Source organism: Sphaeramia orbicularis, chromosome 21 (genome assembly GCF_902148855.1).
Source record: "Sphaeramia orbicularis chromosome 21, fSphaOr1.1, whole genome shotgun sequence".
In the NCBI taxonomy this organism is placed as follows: Eukaryota; Metazoa; Chordata; class Actinopteri; order Kurtiformes; family Apogonidae; genus Sphaeramia; species Sphaeramia orbicularis.
This window is the reverse complement of record NC_043977.1, coordinates 17,703,929-17,724,525: the sequence shown is the minus strand read 5'-3', so window position 1 is coordinate 17,724,525 and position 20,597 is coordinate 17,703,929.

Sequence of the window (20,597 nt, the reverse complement as noted above, 5' to 3'; positions counted from 1 at the left end):
TTTCTATGCTCAGAACCAGCAAAAGTCTTATTGTTTCATCCAGCAGTGGCTTCACAGAGTGAGTATTTCTGTGTTTCTGTTTGTCTCCCAGGTAACGGACAATGCTCCCCCGGTAAGGAGAATTCAAGAATGTTGGTGGATAAGTCAACACCTAATGGACAGACAGTTCCTCAGGGTCTTAATTCTCCCAGTGGTGAGTGCTCAATAAATAGATAAACATTAGCGCTGACTGCCAAGAACAACTGCAGAGCGCGTGCATGCACAAATATCATCATTTGTGTGTGTGCGTGGACGTATGTATTAAGATTCAGCGGCGTTGTGAATGTACTGACATGAAGAAAATACAAATGTCCAAGTGCGTTCATTAAAATGCATAGCTCTGAAAAAACAACCCCAGTTTATCAGAATGAAATGTTGCCAATGTACATTTATGCAAATCGCACATATCTATAACTGAATTTATTTGGTATTGAAAGATCTTCTGTGTTTTTCACCTTTGTTCCGTAGACAGGAGGTGTTTGGGGTGCATTCACAATCCAGAGCTTTGCCACTAGAGACTGATATCCGCATCCTGATTTCCATAAATTTGAAGGTTTTGAAAATAAAAGTACTTTTGGTTTTTGTCAATATAAGTGAGTTGTTTTTTTAATACGTCTTGGCAGATATTATTTATGTGTTAAACCGAGTTAATCCAGCCCAAACCAAGTACTATCGCTGCTTAAAATGAACCATAAATACTGTAAATGTAAGGAGTTAAATATGAATGAAAAGTTAAAACATGACCAGCATTGAGATATGTATATATATATATATATATATATATATATATATATATATATATATATATATATATATATATATATATATATGTGTGTGAATGAGGATGTGAAGCCAGTTTTAGCTCAGAAATGTGAAGACGATGTGAATGGCTGTGTTAGGTTTTGCTGAATGGGTTACTGCGAAGTATGATTACTGTGGAAAATGTTGGAAATAATGCAACTTCAACTTAAGTGCGTATAAGTGCTGGTTGTTATGGAAAATACGCACATTACTGATTTATATATATGTACTTTTTTCTAACTCAAACACTCTAATGCAAACTTAAGAGTACCATTAAAAAAAAATAAATAAATTACACATTTTGACATTTAACTTACAATTGGAATGTAATTATATGTGCAGCTCTATCACCAAGGTATACATAATAGTAGGTAAAATAATAAGAAAAATGCGTTCCAGGATGCACCTCTTTTTTTTTCAGTCTGTCCCAAATTTAGTAGTTTCTTCCCTCCACCATATTCCATGCACGTGAGTTTGAGGTGATCACTCAAGTTAGCAGATCTGAGCATTTTAAAAAAAACAAAAAACATGGTCTCTGTTCCCTGGATTTGTTAATAATAGAAAACTTGAAACAATAGTATGTTGAGGGAGTGATATTTTGCTTTTTAAATGGAATTTTGCATTTTCAAACATTTCCCTGTGGTCTATACAAACTGTAAATGTTATACTTGGGTCTGAATTCTTCATTAATTCAACTCCACAGGTCCATCTTCAACCCTATTTCTGAGTAATGACACCTGAAAGGTCATTTTGAGCGCTGGCCCTTTAAATGCACACGAGCCACTTCAAGCCCCGCCCCCTCCAGATTGTTGACCCTGCTTTCTGTCCCGTTCAGCCACTTGTGTTCATAAATGCAACCAACAACTGAACATTTTAGGTAATCGGCTCAAAGTTTGGACATATTTTCAGTTTTTACTACAACCGCTGCTGCTGAGAAACAATTATGTCGTACTCGGAGAAATGTCCGTCGGAAGTCTTGACCTTATATGTGCAAATGTAGTGATGTAACAAATTAAGCAGGAGTTAAAACAGGTTGTAGAAATCCACTCAATTTTTGCCAAAATGAATATAAAGATAGCTTTGCAGCACCTGGAGGGTTCAAATTCAAATTTTTTTAACTATTCGAGTCCACAAATACACAAATAAATGAACCAAATACTAATAACAGTGGGTTTCGCAAAATATGACCCCTTTAAGAAGACTCCAAAACAAGTCCAATCCATTGAAGTTTGTGGCAAAAGGAAATGCAGCTAAAACTCGTCAACAACACAGTGACAACAGCCTGTTTACAACCCATCAGAGATTAGTATACCATCAGTGATCACTTATACAGGGTGACACAAAAAAACTGGAACTTTGTAACAATCCAATAAAACCGAGAGTGATGGAAGAAAAATATTTTATTCATAGTAATTGAAACCTTAAACCATGCCATTTAAGAAACATTGATGGAATTTTCATTTTTTTAAAATGACTTCCTGTAGATGGCGTCCTCCTGTACGAATGCATTCTTGAAATCTGCTGTTGAGATTCCTCACTGACTGGTGCAACATCTCAGCTGGGATACTGCGAATTTCATCCTGAATTCTCTGTTTTAACTCATCCAGAGTTCTTGGTCGAGTCTTGTACACTTTACTCTTGAGATAGCCCCACAAGAAAAAAATCACAAACGGACAAATGTGGCGATCTAGGGGGCCAGGAGTACGAGCACTTCTTGGTCGTCCTGTTGGTTTCTTCTTTAGGGCAGATCCAGTCTCTTCAAAGTTATTAATCCAACATTTTATCACGTGTTTTGATGGAACAGCACCATGACGTCCTAAGTTGTAAAAACGTCGGAACTCCCTCTGCGCAGCTGTCAAACTATCACCGTTTTTATAAAACATTTTTATGGCTAACGCACGCTGTTGCCCGTTCCACTGATCCATGGTTACTAAACTGGGGGTGTGTTTACTTGCTCAAGGTCACTGTCTCACAGTGCTGCTACTTGCTCATGTCTGCTCATACGCACTTCAAAAATTCCCGTTTTTTTTGGGTCACCCTGTATGTGCAAATGTTGTGACATACAGGGGTTGGACAAAATAATGGAAACACCTTCACCTCAAGATGATAATGCCCCAATCCATACAGCTAGAATTGTTAAAGAATGGCATGAGGAACATTCTAATGAAGTTGAGCATCTCGTATGGCCGGCACAGTCCCCAGACCTCAACATTATTGAGCATTTATGGTCAGTTTTAGAGATTCAAGTAAGACGTCGATTTCCACCGCCATCGTCTCTAAAAGAGTTGGAGGGTATTCTAACTGAAGAATGGCTTAAAATTCCTTTGGAAACAATTCACAAGTTGTATGAATCAATACCTCTGAGAATGGAGGCTGTAATTGCCGCAAAAGGCGGACCTACACCATATTAAATTATATTTTGTTGATTTTTTAAGGTGTTTCCATTATTTTGTCCAACCCCTGTAACTCGTTATAAAACATGACAAATTAAGCAGAAATTAAAATGGGTTGTAGAAATCCACTCGATTTGAAAAAAGTAATAATTAATTAATTAAAAAAAAAAAAAAGATTAAAAATAAATAAATTAATTAATTAATAATATAGAAAAAAAAACTAATTAATTAATTAAAAAATGTAAAAGAAAAAAAAAAAGAAAAAAAAAAAGAAATTGCTCAATTTTTGCTAAAATGAATATAAGATAGCTTTGTAGCACCTGGAGGGTTCAAATTCCAATTTTTTGAACTATTAGGGTCCAAATACACAATTAAATGTACCAAAGACGAATAAAAGTGGGTTTCGCAAAATATGACCCCTTTAAGAAGACACCAAAACAAGTCCAATCCATTGAAGTTTGTAGCAAAATGAAATGCAGTTAAAACTCATCGACAACATGACAACCACAGCCTGTTTACAACCCGTCACAGATTAGTATACCATCAGTGATCACTTATATGTGCAAATGTTGTGACGTAACTCACTATAAAACATGACAACTTAAGCAGGAATTAAAGTGAGTTGTAGAAATCCACTCAATTAAAAAAAAGTAATAATTAATTAATAAAAAAAATAGATTAAAAATACATAAATAAATAAATAAAAAATAGAAAAAATAAATTAATTAATTAAAAAATGTAAAAAAAAAAAAAAAAAAAATTGCAAAATTTTTGCCAAAATGAATATAAGGATAGCTTTGCAGCACCTGGAGGGTTCAAATTCAATTTTTTTCTAACTATTAGAGTCCACAAATACACAAATAAATGAACCAAATACTAATAAAAGTGGGTTTCGCAAAATATGACCCCTTTAAGAAGACACCAAAACAAGTCCAATCCATTGAAGTTTGTAGCAAAAGGAAATGCAGTTAAAACTCATCGACAACACGACGACAACAGCCTGTTTACAACCCGTCACAGATTAGTATACCATCAGTGATCACTTATATGTGCAAATGTTGTGACGTAACTCACTATAAAACATGACAACTTAAGCAGGAATTAAAGTGAGTTGTAGAAATCCACTCAATTCAAAAAAAGTAATAATTAATTAAATTAAAAAAAAAATAAAAATACATAAATAAATAAATACATAAATAAATGAATAAATAAATAAATAAATAAATAATAGAAAAAATAAATAAATCAATTAAAAAATGTTAAAAAAAAAAAAAAATTGCAAAATTTTTGCCAAAATGAATATAAAGATAGCTTTGTAGCACCTGGAGGGTTCAAATTAAAACTTTTTGAACTATTAGGGTCCAAATACACAAATAAATGAACCAAAGACTAATAAAAGTGGGTTTAGCAAAAATATGACCCCTTTCTGTAAATTACTAAGTTGAACCAATATACATAAGCAAAATCGGTAAGATGCAAAAAAAATTAAAAACTGCAATAACTAGCTGTCATTTACACAAAGACGAACACTTGCTAATTACTGGCATACTATGACCACAGTGTGTGTATGTGTGTGTATGTGAGACAGACAGTGTGTGGTAGTATGTATTACATTGCTTCACCTTGTGAGAAGTGTTGCTTGGTTCCTTTCAGTGTTTTCAGATACATCAGATTATCTTGAGCTGTGTCACTGTGAAACAGCAAAGTAAAAAAAAAAAAAAAAGGGGAAACCAAGTGTGATGAGGGAGCGGAGTGAGAAAAGAGGAAGTTTGTTTCCCACCAATTAAGCCCCACATGTAGCCGGAGCTGGAGGATGCTCTTCACAAACAGACACCATTTCCTCTTCGAGTTTATGTTACAAAAAGCAGAACTCCTTCAAATCAAGGTAGATATTTAACACTGAAGTGCTATCTCATTGCGTCGACTTCTATTTCAGTTTCTTTCTAATGATGTGTCGGCTTATGTTAACTTTTCCCAACAACTCCGACTCATACACACTATATGATTTTCTACTGCAGCAAGAAAACCTACAGTAAAAACCAAAAAACTGCATTTTCTTTGCTGCTTTTTTTTTTTCCTTGCAGCAACCAATTCAAGTGTATCCTCATCTGACACTATGCATACCACTGCCACACTGGAAGAGACAGATGTAAAGATGCGAGTAGCTGAATAGCTAGGTCGTTCAGGTCTGCTCCGTGTTGCCAGGATACAGCTGCTGAAGACAAGGCTCGATCTCAACATGGGCATTGGGATAAGTGTTTCTTCTATACAAATGGTGGCTTTGGAAACATACAATATCAGCTAAGGCACTCAGAGGTTTTGTGAACATTTCTTACTATTTCTAGCTGAAAAAAAAAAAAAAAAAAATGAATTACTAAATTTCTTTCACTGGCCTCCGAGACTTAAATGAGTCAGATTCTGAAGTCTGAAGGGATGATAATAATAAGATGCATTTAGATGAGAGGGTTAAGGGAAAACAGACATATTTAATGACAGTGTTATTGTCCTGGTTTACCTGAAAACGGGGTCGTTGAATGGTTTTTCGTGCATTTTCTGAGTTAATCTAATTTTCCTGTTTCACTTAGTAAGTGTGCTCAGAATCTTTCTTCCACATCTGTGTTAAAATAACTCGGAGTCTAATTTGTCACTTTGTTCTTTAACTCATAAAGACCCAGAGCTGCTTTTGTGGCACTTCTCAAATGAATTTTTCTCTCTATTTTAACCTTTCTTAAGTGATTTATCACCATTTATTCAAATACTATCCTCTGTATTTTGCTATTTTTCAGTGAACATCAGGTATTTTACTATATTTAATTCACTGATCATGTAGATGACCATAAAAATGAATGAATGAATGAATGAATGAATGTTTAGGTTAGTTTATTTCAGACACAGACATAATACAGAACATATGGAATATAATAATAATAATAATAATAATAATAATAATAATAATGATGATTATGATGATAATAATAATAAACAATACACAAATTAAAAAATCAAACAATAGAAAAAAAAAAAAGATAAACAATACACAACAAATCAAATAATAGAAAAAAAAAAAAAAAACTGTTGTGCCTGAAAAAGAGTAGGAAGAAGCCACTGCTTATCCAGTCCTACCCCCTGATTCCAGTCCTCAGACTGTTAGAATGAATGAAATCTTTATTTCGAACATGTAGACAGTGAAATCAAAACAAAAATCAACCAAAAAAATATAAGTACTGGTACATAAATGATCGATAAGCAAACAAACAACAAAATAAATAAATAAATACTAATAGTAATAGTAAATAATAATAATAATAATAATAATAATAATAATAATAATAATAATAAAACAAATGAAATGAAATTATCCATGCTCGAAAAGGAGTAGGAAGAAGTAAAAACTTATGTAGGCGACTCCTACCCCCCAAAAAAGCTCAAATTAACTCTGTAAAGCCTGAACCATTAAATCATTGACATAAAATTCCAAATCTTTGAAACTGGAGCCTTTTTTGGTCCTTGTGAACAAACCAAAAAATATTTTTTCAAATAATTTCCTTGTATGTGTTTCAGTTTTGTATCATATTTGATACATCGGGTCTCAATGCTCAAATATTATTATTTTTGAACAAATAAAAACATAATATAACACAAACATGTCTAACAAATTGGTAATTCCCTTTCAAAATTGGCAAAGTTCTGCCTCCTTCCTCATTAATGACAATCTTGTAGTGTCACTGGAAAGGCTTCTGTTGAATGAATTCCTCCCCCCTGGTGGATTATCTGTGTATTGCATGTAGCTAATTGCATACATCAGGTTTTTCAAGAAAAAAAAATCACACTGGTCATGTTGAGGGCTTCAAAACTCACGTATCAGATATGATATGTTTGGCGTTATAGGGTTAAAGTTGAAGGTTATTATATCAAAAACAAAGAAAACTGAAAAAAGTGACTTTTTCAGCAAAATATATCAATAATTGAACATAAATCCAGTGTGTCCATCCACTGTCATTGATCCAACTCCATGGGTTTACTGGTGAATCAGTGTTGTAGAAGATGACGGTGTTTCCACGGTAACTACGGAGCCTCGGAACGTCCAATGGGTCATGCAGAACCTGCCCAGTTAACACATAAAAATCGCGAATGATTTTACAACAGCGGTCATTTTTGTGAAACCCTCTGTCTTGCATAATTAGCTTGATTCCCAGAATGTACCTGTGAAGAATAAAGCGACATTAACAAAAACAGTAGTGCGTAATTTTCGTGTCCTTTTGACCGTGATACATGCAGATTTTTGTCTAAAAATATAAAAATGTGTTTTATCTGAAAATAGTTTCTCTTTTATCTCTGTTAATTTTATTTTCAAAATAGACCCAAAGTGCTTCCAAACTTGGTTCATAATATTAGTCTACATCTGGTTTGAATTTTTAGCCCCTGTTAGCTGTTTTTAGGGACCAGTTTCATAGAAGCACCTATCTATGTTATGTTTCTCAAAAACATTAAAAAGTAAATGAAAAAACAACTAAACTTTCATGAAAGAAACAGCTAAATAAACATCTGTGTTTGTCAAAACTTGAATGTAGTTGCAGCTTAGGAGTTAGTATTGGGAAGGAAGGATGAAATAAGTGACCAATGGCAAGATTATTCCAAATGTTCCAAAATCCTCATGTGATTTCCTACTTTCTGCCTGTCAAGAGTATATTTAAATGTAAATATAACGATCTTACGAAAATAAAACAACCCCTTTGTGACTCGCTTTATGGTATTAGTGATAGGACTTTTGGCTCTTTGAAGGGAGTCGTTCACTGAAAAGAGTCGTTCAAAAGACTGGCTCTTTATGTTTTTTGCATTATTTTGAAACACCAATGTTTTAATGACTAAATAGGCTACATGTGATGATTGACATTACATTTTAAAGGTGTTTAATTGGCGCGGCAGTAAATATTATCTTACCGTAAAAAAAGAATAGTTAGTTCAAATGTGTGGGCTAAATCCATGACATGAGAGGTGACATTCGGCAAATGCTGGAATTTGACCAAAAACATCACGGTACATTATGTGGACTAGTCTGTAGCCTAAAAATGAAGAAGAAAATAAAACATTTTCTCATGAAATAACATTTTATTCTCCTCAAAACAAGAACGATAAATGTGTGTGAACATACGGAAAAAATTGCACAAAACACAACAGCGATGAATCACTGCAATTACTTAAATACCTGAACTATAGTGCAATTCTCAGAACAAGAACAGTATGTTGGTAACGTACAGAAAAAAATGCACAAAACACAAAAGCGATTTATCATTGCAATTACTTAAATACCTTAACGACTGTCGTGCATTTTCCCTCAGAATAAGAACAATAAATGTGTGTAAACATACGGAAAAAATTGCACAAAACACAACAGTGATTAACTCTTTCATGCATACTGTCACTACAGTGGACAGTTCTTCTCCAGCTGTTCTCTTGTATATCAGGAGTTTTGTTGTTTTAGTTCCATATCAGTCAACACATTGGACGCTCTTGCATCATCCCATACACTGACATTCATACCATGACTGTAACTTTGGTGTTCTTGATAGACTTGATCTGCACTAACATGTTTGATTGGAAATCAAATGCTTGTTATTAGACTGTAATTAATGTAAAAAATTTTTGAAACAAAAGTCGTTACTTTATGTTATCTTCATGAAGTGAGTAATGACTAGTATTGGAGTATGATAAAATGTGAGAAAACATCAGATTAGCAGCATTAAAAAATAAATTAATTTAAAAAAAATAAAATAAAATAAAATAAAATAATAATAATAATAATAATAATGGATTGGATTTATATAGCACTTTTCTAGACACCCAAAGCGCTTGTTTTTATTTCATAGATTTCACACAGTATATCAGTAAATATATGTTTCTTTGCTTGAAGTATTAAACGCATGGTGTCCAGCTGAAACTCCATGAAAAACAGGTTCATATATTTTTATTTTTTTTCAAACGCATTGTTTGTTTTTTATTTAATGCCTAAAGAGAAATAAAACACTCAGGAAAAATTCAAATAATTCATGCATGAAAGGGTTAATCACTGTTATTAAACAAAAAATCAATCAATCAATCAATCAATAAAAAATAAAAAAAATTATAATAATAATAGTAATAATAATAATAATGGATTGGATTTATATAGCACTTTTCTAGACACCCAAAGCGCTTGTTTTTATTTCATAGATTTCACACAGTATATCAGTAAATATATGTTTCTTTGCTTGAAGTATTAAACGCATGGTGTCCAGCTGAAACTCCATGAAAAACAGGTTCATATATTTTATTTTTTTTCAAACGCATTGTTTGTTTTTTATTTAATGCCTAAAGAGAAATAAAAACACTCAGGAAAAATTCAAATAATTCATGCATGAAAGGGTTAATCACTGTTATTAAACAAAAATCAATCAATCAATCAATCAATCAATCATAAAAAATTTTAAAAATTATAATAATAATAGTAATAATAATAATAATGGATTGGATTTATATAGCGCTTTTCTAGACACCCAAAGCGCTTGTTTTTATTTCATAGATTTCACACAGTATATCAGTAAATATATGTTTCTTTGCTTGAAATATTAAACACATGTTGTCCAGCTGAAACTCCATGAAAAACAGCTTCATACATTTTTATTTTTTTTCAAACGCATTGTTTGTTTTTTATTTAATGCCTAAACAGAAATAAAAACACTCAGGAAAAATTCTTATAATTCATGCATGAAAGGGTTAATCACTGTTATTAAACAAAAAATCAATCAATCAATCAATCAATAAAAAATAAAAAAAATTATAATAATAATAGTAATAATAATAATAATGGATTGGATTTATATAGCGCTTTTCTAGACACCCAAAGCGCTTGTTTTTATTTCATAGATTTCACACAGTATATCAGTAAATATATGTTTCTTTGCTTGAAATATTAAACACATGTTGTCCAGCTGAAACTCCATGAAAAACAGCTTCATACATTTTTTTTTTTTTTTCAAACGCGTTGTTTGTTTTTTATTTAATGCCTAAACAGAAATAAAAACACTCAGGAAAAATTCTTATAATTCATGCATGAAAGGGTTAATCACTGTTATTAAACAAAAAATCAATCAATCAATCAATCAATCAATCAATAAAAAATAAAAAAAATTATAATAATAATAGTAATAATAATAATAATGGATTGGATTTATATAGCGCTTTTCTAGACACCCAAAGCGCTTGTTTTTTTATTTCATAGATTTCACACAGTATATCAGTAAATATATGTTTCTTTGCTTGAAATATTAAACACATGTTGTCCAGCTGAAACTCCATGAAAAACAGCTTCATACATTTTTTTTTTTTTTTTCAAACGCGTTGTTTGTTTTTTATTTAATGCCTAAACAGAAATAAAAACACTCAGGAAAAATTCTCATAATTCATGCATGAAAGGGTTAATCACTGTTATTAATCCAAAAAAAAAAAAAAAAAAAAAAAAAAAATGAACGGCTCTTTACAAAGACTCGGTTCCCATCGTTCATTTCAAAGAGCCGTTCAAAAGATTCGATTCGTTCGTCAACGTCACATCACTATATAGTATCGTTTACTGAAAAACATGCCCTACTAAAGTCTTCAAGTTATTTTATAAACTTATGCAGAATAAGATAGGGGATGACTGACGGATCAGAAGGAGTTTCTGTTTGTGTGTGAATTGCATGAGGTCGTATGACTGAAGATTACATCGAGTGTCTGGCTTTGCACATTCGCCACAGTCGGTATTATTTTGTGTATATGAAAGAAATTATTACTAATAGCTGATGACTGATACCTAGAAAGGTGTAGGTGGTGAATAGTTTCCCGCCACTAGCACCCACTCACTCATACATACACACACACACACACACACACAAGTACACACAAGTACACACACAAGTACACACACATGTGCAATTCTGAAGTCTTTCACTGTTGTCATCCAGCCGGTCTCCCGTTGCCGGTTAGGTATTATAAGCCACAGGGCCTCTGACACTCCCTTTCTCCCCAAGGACAGCAAGGAACCAGACCATCCTGTTTTTCTCTCTCTCTTTCTCTCTCTCTTCTCATTCTCTAGGTTCTTTTCATCATGAAAGTCTGTCTTAGTTCTGTCTACCTGTTGAGTTGCTTAGTTACTGGGATGCCCATTGCACATACCTATTTAATTATGTATTATCAACAGCAAACTCACTTAAGTCAACCTTGGTACATTTGAGATCAGTCATTCAATGTCTGGCCAATCCAGCCCACCTTGAATCTAGATACCCATTATAGTCTCATACTCCGCTGTAAAAAAAAAAAAAAAAAAAAAAAAAAAAGGCTTCTTAGCTTTTACACCTTTTATCAAATCATTGCAGAACACATGGAACATTTGTCAAAGAATGAAAGTGCTCATACAAGGACTTCTCAGTTTGTGGATGGTAAATGGTAGCAGGTCCATAGGGGGCACTGGGGTTTAAATGGACCTGTGGAATAGGGCCTATTTAATGTATCAAAACATATGTATTTTATTTCAGAGACATTTTGTAATAGTTAATAAGTATATCATTATCATAATATTATACTTGCCATGTGCCCTGCAGTTGAATTGAATGTGAATTCGTACACAGTGTGTATATATCGGTGTTTTTCAACCTTGGGGTTGGGTCTGGAATTCAAATGGGGTCACCTGAAATTTCTAGTAATAGAATAGAATAGAATACAATACAATACAATACAATAGAATGCCTTTATCGTCATTATACATATGTACAATGAAATTATAAGAGACAAATCGCTAGTGGTGCGTAGTTCAAAACAGTTTAAAAGAAGAAGAAAAAAAAAAAGTGTAAATATATATACAGAATAAAAACAGGTATGTCACCAACCAAGAAACAGTGGAGATAAGTATATATTGCACTTTGACCCTGGCTGAACACTATGGATATATGTTAAATATATGTCCTTTTTTGAGGTATTGTCATCGCAGTGTGTTCAGTACCCGTATTGCACTTGGATAAAACGTACGGTAATTGATTAAAAAAACAAAAAACAAAACAAAAGTTACTAATAAAAAAATATGGTGAGTGGAGAGAGACCTAAAAGACATGTTTCATTATGTAGAAACAGACATTATTTAGAAAATCAAGCTTAATGACGTTATAATATTTGGTTCCTCATCCATAAGCAGCAAAAAAAAATTTAAAAAATACAAGAAGTAATATAAAAAATACAAGAAAACACATGTAAGGTGAAAGGAATATGTATTTTAGAACATCAGAACATCACTTTTAGAGCATTCCAACAAGTGTGTAATTATCCCAGTGTTTTTCAACCTTTGGGTCGGGACCCCACGTGGGGTCGCCTGGAATTCAAATGGGGTCGCCTGAAATTTCAAGGAATTGATAAAAATAAAAACTTACTGATTAAAAATATATGGTGAGTTGAGAGAGACAATCACAGTCCATAAAAGACATGACAAACTGTGAAGCTGAAACTGAAGCACTGTGGTACTGTTTATCTGTCAAATGTTCATTGTGGTCAGTTTCAGATGCTGCAGCTCTTTCATAATTCATAGTTTGAGTTCTTGTTTGTTCAGTATTAATTGTCAGCCTTGTAAATCCAAGCTGGACTGACTGTACATATCCTGACCAAGGAAAATCAAATTCTCACTTTGTGCAGTAATCTACACCTGACTTTACTGCCTCTGTCCATAATAATATACATTGTATAAACTAAATGTCGTCTAAAATTAACGTTTATTTACAATGTAGTATAGCAAACTATTACATTATCAAAATTTTAGCAAAAAAAAAAAGTCTCTGTTTTGATGTGAAATTGGGGTCACAAGCTAAAAAAGGTTGGGAACCACTGGTATATATACATATAGTCTGGGGTGCCGATAAAGGGGGGTAAACATGACAAATTCATGGGGCCCAGCATTTGTGGGGCGCCCATAAAGCACTGGAGGGGGTCCAGTGGATACAGGGCAGAAGTTGTAAAAATTTCATCTAAGTGTATATAATAGAGGCATAGAAGTCGGGAGTCGTACATTGAAAGTATGTTAAGTTTCAGTTTTGTTTCACGCTAGTGCAAGTGACGGTATGTATAGACCACATCCCCACCTACACGTAACCCCCTTCCTGACAGATCGACAAGATAATGTATTTTCTGAAGAGTCCACAATGTTTACCTTTCATTCGGGGCCCTACATGTTGTAGTGCATTGAGGATCCACAGTTTCTAGACGTGGTAATTTTTATGCTGTTGTGTATTTGTTCATGCTGTACTACATTTGTCCAAGATTGCAAATCTTTTTGAAAAAAAAAGACAAGAACTCCTACTTTTCCGCTAAAGTCTTCCACTTTGCAGTCTGATACGTAACTGTGTCAGTAGCCACTTTGTTTTTTTTATTTGTTTGTTTTTTTTTAGCACTTTGCACTACCCTTTGACTTTAAAACTTGTTTCTTACTGGTTCTCATCCCATCTTTTCTTGTTTTTGATGCTTTTGTCAAAAATTCCGTGGAGTTAGTTTTCAACGGCATGGGTAGAGCAACTCACTACTCCCTCTAGTGGTCACAAAAATCCCCATTGGTAGGAATAGATTCACTTTGTATGTCAAAAATCCAATACATTGGTGTCTTTGGCAACATTTTTTTTTCTTCTAACAGTAGCTGCTTTTCCATTGGACATCTGCACAAAACTTTACCGATATTTACTAAATGTCGAAATAACAGAAGTGCATAATGTCAGTTTTCCATTAAATCACAAATGTGGTGATTTGTTTATTTATTATCGCGAGATGACATGAGAAGTCATTCCATAAACATGGTGACGAACGTAAATATGGTGTTGATTTACAGATATATTCATTATTATTATTATATATTATCCCTCTATCTCGTACTAAATTAAAAAATGATCGGGTTTCCTGGTGTGTCCACACATACCGCGACATGTTTCTTCTTCTTCTTCACTTGTTGTAACATCCATCAACATCCATTTTTTTAATTCACCTGACTCTAGTTGCGAAAAAAGGTATTTTCCATTGCAGTTTTGCGTGATATACCATTTGCGCTACGCCCGAAAAACCACCTCTTGCCAGCGCAAAAACTTTTAATTGAAAAATGAGACTTTTGGCGAAATTTTCGTTTTTCCATTAGGTAAATTTTTATACGCAAGTTATATTTGCGCATAAAAATTTCAGGGTCAACGGAAAAGCGACTACTGTCATGATATTTGTAGGTCATTTAAGAAAAAAAATGTGGTTGTCTGTTCTGGGTTGTTCATAAAACTAGAGCATCATGAGGTTGCAGTTCACAAATCGCCGGGTGCCACCGCAGAAGGTTTGTTTACTTATATACAGTCCACATTCTCAACAGACTGGTACATTAGAAATTCATAACTGGGGTTGTTCATATTCTCTTGCTACGTTTGTATAACACCATCCAACACTGAGCATGAAATGGTTAATGGAATTCGTATCTGAGAAGTGCTTCTATTCTACCTCTCCAATGTCGTTATAAGAACTATTAAGTGGCATATCTCAGTCTCGCTCTTCTGTTTTGTATGTAGAACTGACAATTAAACAAGAGGAAGACATTGTGGAGGAGGTGGACAACAGAAGCCCAGCACTTGAAGAGACGGGCCAAACCGGAGACGAAGGACTAGCGTTGGAAGAGTCTTTCAGCGACAGCCCAAGTACTTACAGGAAGGACTAGCCGGGCCAAATGTGACAGCCGATCCCGGAACTCGACAACCAAATGGTACAAGAGTAGTATTTTTTTTTTTTTTTCCAACCGTTTAAAAAGCTTGTTTGGGCTTTACAGAAACCGTCTGGTGTTTGGCGGCCTTCTTTTGTTGCTTTTTAGATTTGGGGATTAACCAACCTATATATAGGTGGTGCACATTTTCCCATTTATGGGGCTGAGTCAGAAATCATTTCTTTTTCCTCGACAGTGGGTGTGTAGAGCTTCTTTCTTTGTTTTGTTCAAAGACAATAGCTTAGGCTTGGAATTATTATCAGGGAAAAAAATATCCTTGGAATCCCCCGCAACCTGTTCCAACTGACGCTGTGACTGCTCTGGTTGTCACAGCATTAGGATCATATTTCTTTTTTCCAACTGGCTACAGATCAAAGACTGCCATTAGAACAGAAGACAGTAGCCATATACTACTACTTTTATGCAATGAAAAAGAGTTCCTGGAAAATCAATGAAAATAATGAACTGACTCATTTTACTCGACTTGAAGTCTTCTATACATTATGTGTGATAGATTTCTTTAGAAAATATGTGTGTATTACCTGTGTGAATATACACGTGAAGCTCATATTTTACAGTACATCTACGTCTTTTCTCATATACTCATTTTCAGGGTTATATTCACCCATGCAGTTTAAGCTGGAAGAGTGCATCATAATTAGACGCTCGGAAGTAGATTTTAGACAAATATTGTTAGTCAGCTTCTTTAACCCTTTAGAGGGCACTCATAGAAATAGAAAATTTCTGATTTTTTTAATGTTATGTAGAAAATCAAGCTTAATGAAGTTACCATATTTGGTTCCTTACCCATAAGTGGCAAAGAAAAATAAAAAATCCAAAAAGTATATATAAAAAAATACAAGAAAAACACATGTAGGTGAAAGAAACATGTATAAGAACATGAGTTTTAGAGCATTCCAACAACAGGTGTGTTGATCCAGACACATGTCAGCATACACATTATCCCAGTGTTTTTCAACCTTGGGGTCGGGACCCCACGTGGGGTCGTCTGGAATTCAAATGGGTCACCTGAAAATTTCTAGTAATTGATAAAAAATAAAATAAAAACTTAGTAATAAAAAATCATATGGTGAGTTGACAGAGACAATCCCAGTTCATTAAAGACATGACAAACTATGAAGCTGAAACTGAAGCACTGTGGTTCTGTTTATCTGTCAAATGTTCATTGTGGTCGGTTTCAGATGCTGCAGCTGTTTCATAATTCATAGTTTGAGTTCTTGTTTGTTCAGTATTAATTATATCCTACCATATCCTGACCAAGGAAAATCAAATTCTCACTTTGTGCAGTAATCTACACCTGGCTTTTCTGCCTCTGTCCATAATAATATACATTATATAGACTAAATGTTATCTAAAATTAACGTTTATTTGCAACATAGCATAGCAAACTTTTGCATGATGAAAAACTAATAAATTTTAGCAAAAAAATGTCTGGGGTCGCCAGAAATTTGTGATGTTAAAATGGGATCACGAGCCAAAAAAGGTTGGGAACCACTGCATTCTCCCTTTGAACATCATTCCTTACATTAGTACCATTACTTCATGGTACCTAACAAAGCAGGTCCACTCACTGTTCATGCAGAGGTGGACTTACAGACCCTGTAGACCACATTGGACCTGAGATTGTTGACTCAGTACTAGACAAAAGTATGTGTTTTGATTTAGGTTGTTTGATAAATCTCGATGATGTCAGTTGTATCAAAGTCGTGATGTGGATGGTTGGATTCATAAAGGTTAATGCACCCTTCAGTATCATTTGCATCACTTATAAATGGTATCAGTTGGGTCTGGGTCAGCATATAAATGTATAATTGTGCAAATACACAGCTGTGGTCTATACCTAGCTTTATAGTGCCCCCCCCCTTAAAACTTTTACATAGCTGCTACAATGTGGTATGTATAATAGCAGGCTATGATCATTAGCATCTGGTACTTTTATGAGTCAAATTTGGGAATTTGATTGACCTTAACCTCCTAAGACCTAGCTATGGGTTTTCTGTTTACATTTGTGGACAAGAGTTTCACAACTTTATCCCCCCCCAAAAAAAAAAGAAAGAAAACTGTCCACCACAAAGGACATTCCATAAAAATTTTAAAAACGGCATCTGAAAAAACTGTTGCGTCATGATGTTTCCAATATAAGCACTTATTTATAAAAAACAAAAAAGTTTGTACTTCACTGACATTTCCTGGGTCTCAGGAGGTTCAAGTTACTCTCAACACCTCCTGAACTTCTCATCGGTTTAAACAGGGGTGTCAAACATGTGGGCAGGGGGCCAAAAACCGGCCCGTCAAAGGGTCAAATCCGGCCCGCGGGATGATTTTGCGAATGCTAGTTCAAGTTCCACATTCAGAACAATAGGATCTAAAGTAAAATAATAGCATAAACAACCTATTTCTTGGTAGTTTTTCGAGTTTCAACTGGACTAGCTTAGCTTCAAAGAGGCAAAACTAGCCCAGCTGAACCTAGAAGAACTACCAAAGAAGAATAATGACCTGGGTAAATGAGAAATTCTTCTTATTTAGTTCCAAACTCCAAATTTTTAACAATATTATACCTGTTACCAAATTTTTGTATCAGGCATGTATAAGCCAATAATGTAATAACAACCGATAACGTAATAACGGCTGGAAACGTAATAAATTTGCCATTTTAAAATGTAATAGGCCAAGAACGTAGTATCTGGCCACTAATGAACCGATAACGTACTAGCTTTTTGGCCAATAATGTTATAACTTATTACGTTATTGGCTCAGGTATTACATTTGCAAAGAATTTTTTTTTTTTTTACCAGGCCAATAACGTAATAACGTTATTGACCGAAAGTTATTACGTTATCGGTATGTTGTTGGCCAGATATTACGTTATTGGCTTACTACATTTTAAATACGGCAAATTTATTACGCTATCGGCCATTATTACGTCATCAGCTGTTATTACGTTATTGGCTTCTACAAGGCATAATTTGTTAAATCGCACATATTTTTCGGACAAAATTTCAGTTTTTTCAGGTCATTCACATGTTTTTGCGAAAGGATACTTGGTAAATGTAAATATTTTCATAATTTACTGCTTTTATTGCACTAAAAGAGAAAAAGTTGTCATTGTTTATAGGTTATTATGCAATGTTTTTTAGAGGTCCAGCCCACTTCAGATCAAACGGGATGAATGCGGCGCCTGGATGAAAATGCGTTTGACATCCCTGGTTTAAAATGTACAAATTTTGCATTCTGGTCGTCAATATTTGAAGCATATTCAACAATTTCAGGTCCGACCATTGATCCGGCCCTTTTATCGGATCTTTTTGGCGTACCGTTAGAAGATCTCCCTCTACAAAGGTGACAATTAAATAGTATCGCCTACTCCTTCCCTTTTAGCACGGAGACTCCTCAATGACAAACAGAATGCGAAATTGATTGGGTAATTTCATCGTGGAACTTTTTTTTTTTTTTTGTGGTGTCTTATTCCTCCGTTGTATGTCTCAGTGCTTGTCTTACTTTTTGTATGTTTGAAAAACTGAAAATGAATAAAAATACGCTGATTAAAAAAAAAAAAAAAAAAAACAGTACAAATTGCTCAGTACGCGTAAAAAAAAAAATTCTGGGTTGTCGTTATTTTACTAAGTCCTGCCTCTTTTTTTTTTTTTTTTTTTTTTTTTTTTGTGGTGTCTTATTCCTCCGTTGTATGTCTCAGTGCTTGTCTTACTTTTGTATGTTTGAAAAACTGAAAATGAATAAAAATACGCTGATTAAAAAAAAAAAAAAACAGTACAGATTTGCTCAGTACCGCATAAAAAAAAATTCTGGGTTGTCGTTATTTTTACTAAGTCCTGCCTGTTTTTTTTTTTTTTGTGGTGTCTTATTCCTCCGTTATAGGTTCAGTGCTTGTCTTACTTTTTGTATGTTTGAAAACTGAAAGTGAATAAAAATACGCTGATTAAAAAAAAGAAAAAACAGTACAAATTTGCTCAGTACCGCATAAAAAAAATTCTGGGTTATCGTTATTTTTACTAAATCCTGCCACTTTTTTTTTTTTTTTTTTGTAGGCGAAAGGCCATTCCAATACAAATTTGCTCAATACCGCATAAAAAAAAATTCCGGGTTGTCGTTATTTTTTACTAAATCCTGCCTCTTTTTTTTTTTTTTTTTTTTTTTTTTTTTTTTTTTTTTGTGGTGTCTTATTCCTCCATTATATGTCTCAGTGCTTGTCTTACTTGTTGTATGTTTGAAAAACTGAAATGTTTAAAAATATGCTGATTTAAAAAAAAAAAAAAACAGTACAAATTTGCTATAAAAAAAAAATCTGGGTTGTCGTTATTTTTTACTAAGTCCTGCCTCTTTTTTTTTTATTTTTTTTTTTTTTTTTTTTTTTTTGTGGTGTCTTATTCCTCCGTTATATGTCTCAGTGCTTGTCTTACTTTTTGTATGTTTGAAAAACTGAAAGTGAATAAAAATACGCTGATTAAAAAAAGAAAAAACAGTACAAATTTGCTCAGTACCGCATAAAAAAAATTCTGGGTTATCGTTATTTTTACTCAATCCTGCCACTTTTTTTTTTTTTTTTTTGTAGGCGAAAGGCCATTCCAATACAAATTTGCTCAATACCGCATAAAAAAAAATTCCGGGTTGTCGTTATTTTTACTAAATCCTGCCTCTTTTTTTTTTTTTTTTTTTTTTTTTTGTGGTGTCTTATTCCTCCATTATATGTCTCAGTGCTTGTCTTACTTGTTGTATGTTTGAAAAACTGAAAATGTTAAAATACGCTGATTAAAAAAAAAAAAAAAACAGTACAAATTTGCTATAAAAAAAAATTTCTGGGTTGTCGTTATTTTTTACTAAGTCCTGCCTCTTTTTTTTTTTTTTTATTTATTTATTTATTTTTTTGTGGTGTCTTATTCCTCCGTTATATGTCTCAGTGCTTGTCTTACTTTTTGTATGTTTGAAAAACTGAAAGTGAATAAAAATACGCTGATTAAAAAAAGAAAAAACAGTACAAATTTGCTCAGTACCGCATAAAAAAAAATTCTGGGTTATCGTTATTTTTACTAAATCCTGCCACTTTTTTTTTTTTTTTTTTTTTGTAGGCGAAAAGGCCATTCCAATACAAATTTGCTCAATACCGCATAAAAAAAAATTCCGGGTTGTTGTTTTTTTTACTAAATCCTGCCTCTTTTTTTTTTTTTTTTTTTTTTTTTTTTTTGTGGTGTCTTATTCCTCCATTATATGTCTCAGTGCTTGTCTTACTTGTTGTATGTTTGAAAAACTGAAAATGTTAAAAATACACTGATTAAAAAAAAAAAAAAAAAAAAAACAGTACAAATTTGCTCAGTACCGCATAAAAAAAATTCTGGGTTGTCGTTATTTTTTACTAAATCCTGCCTCTTTTTTGTTTTTTTTTTTGTAGGCGAAAGGCCATTCCAGTGCAACCAGTGCGGTGTTTCATTCACCCAGAAGGGAAACTTACTTCGACATATCAAGCTTCACACGGGAGAAAAACCCTTCAAATGTCCCTTCTGTAGCTACGCTTGCCGGAGGCGCGATGCCCTCACTGGTCATTTGCGTACTCATGC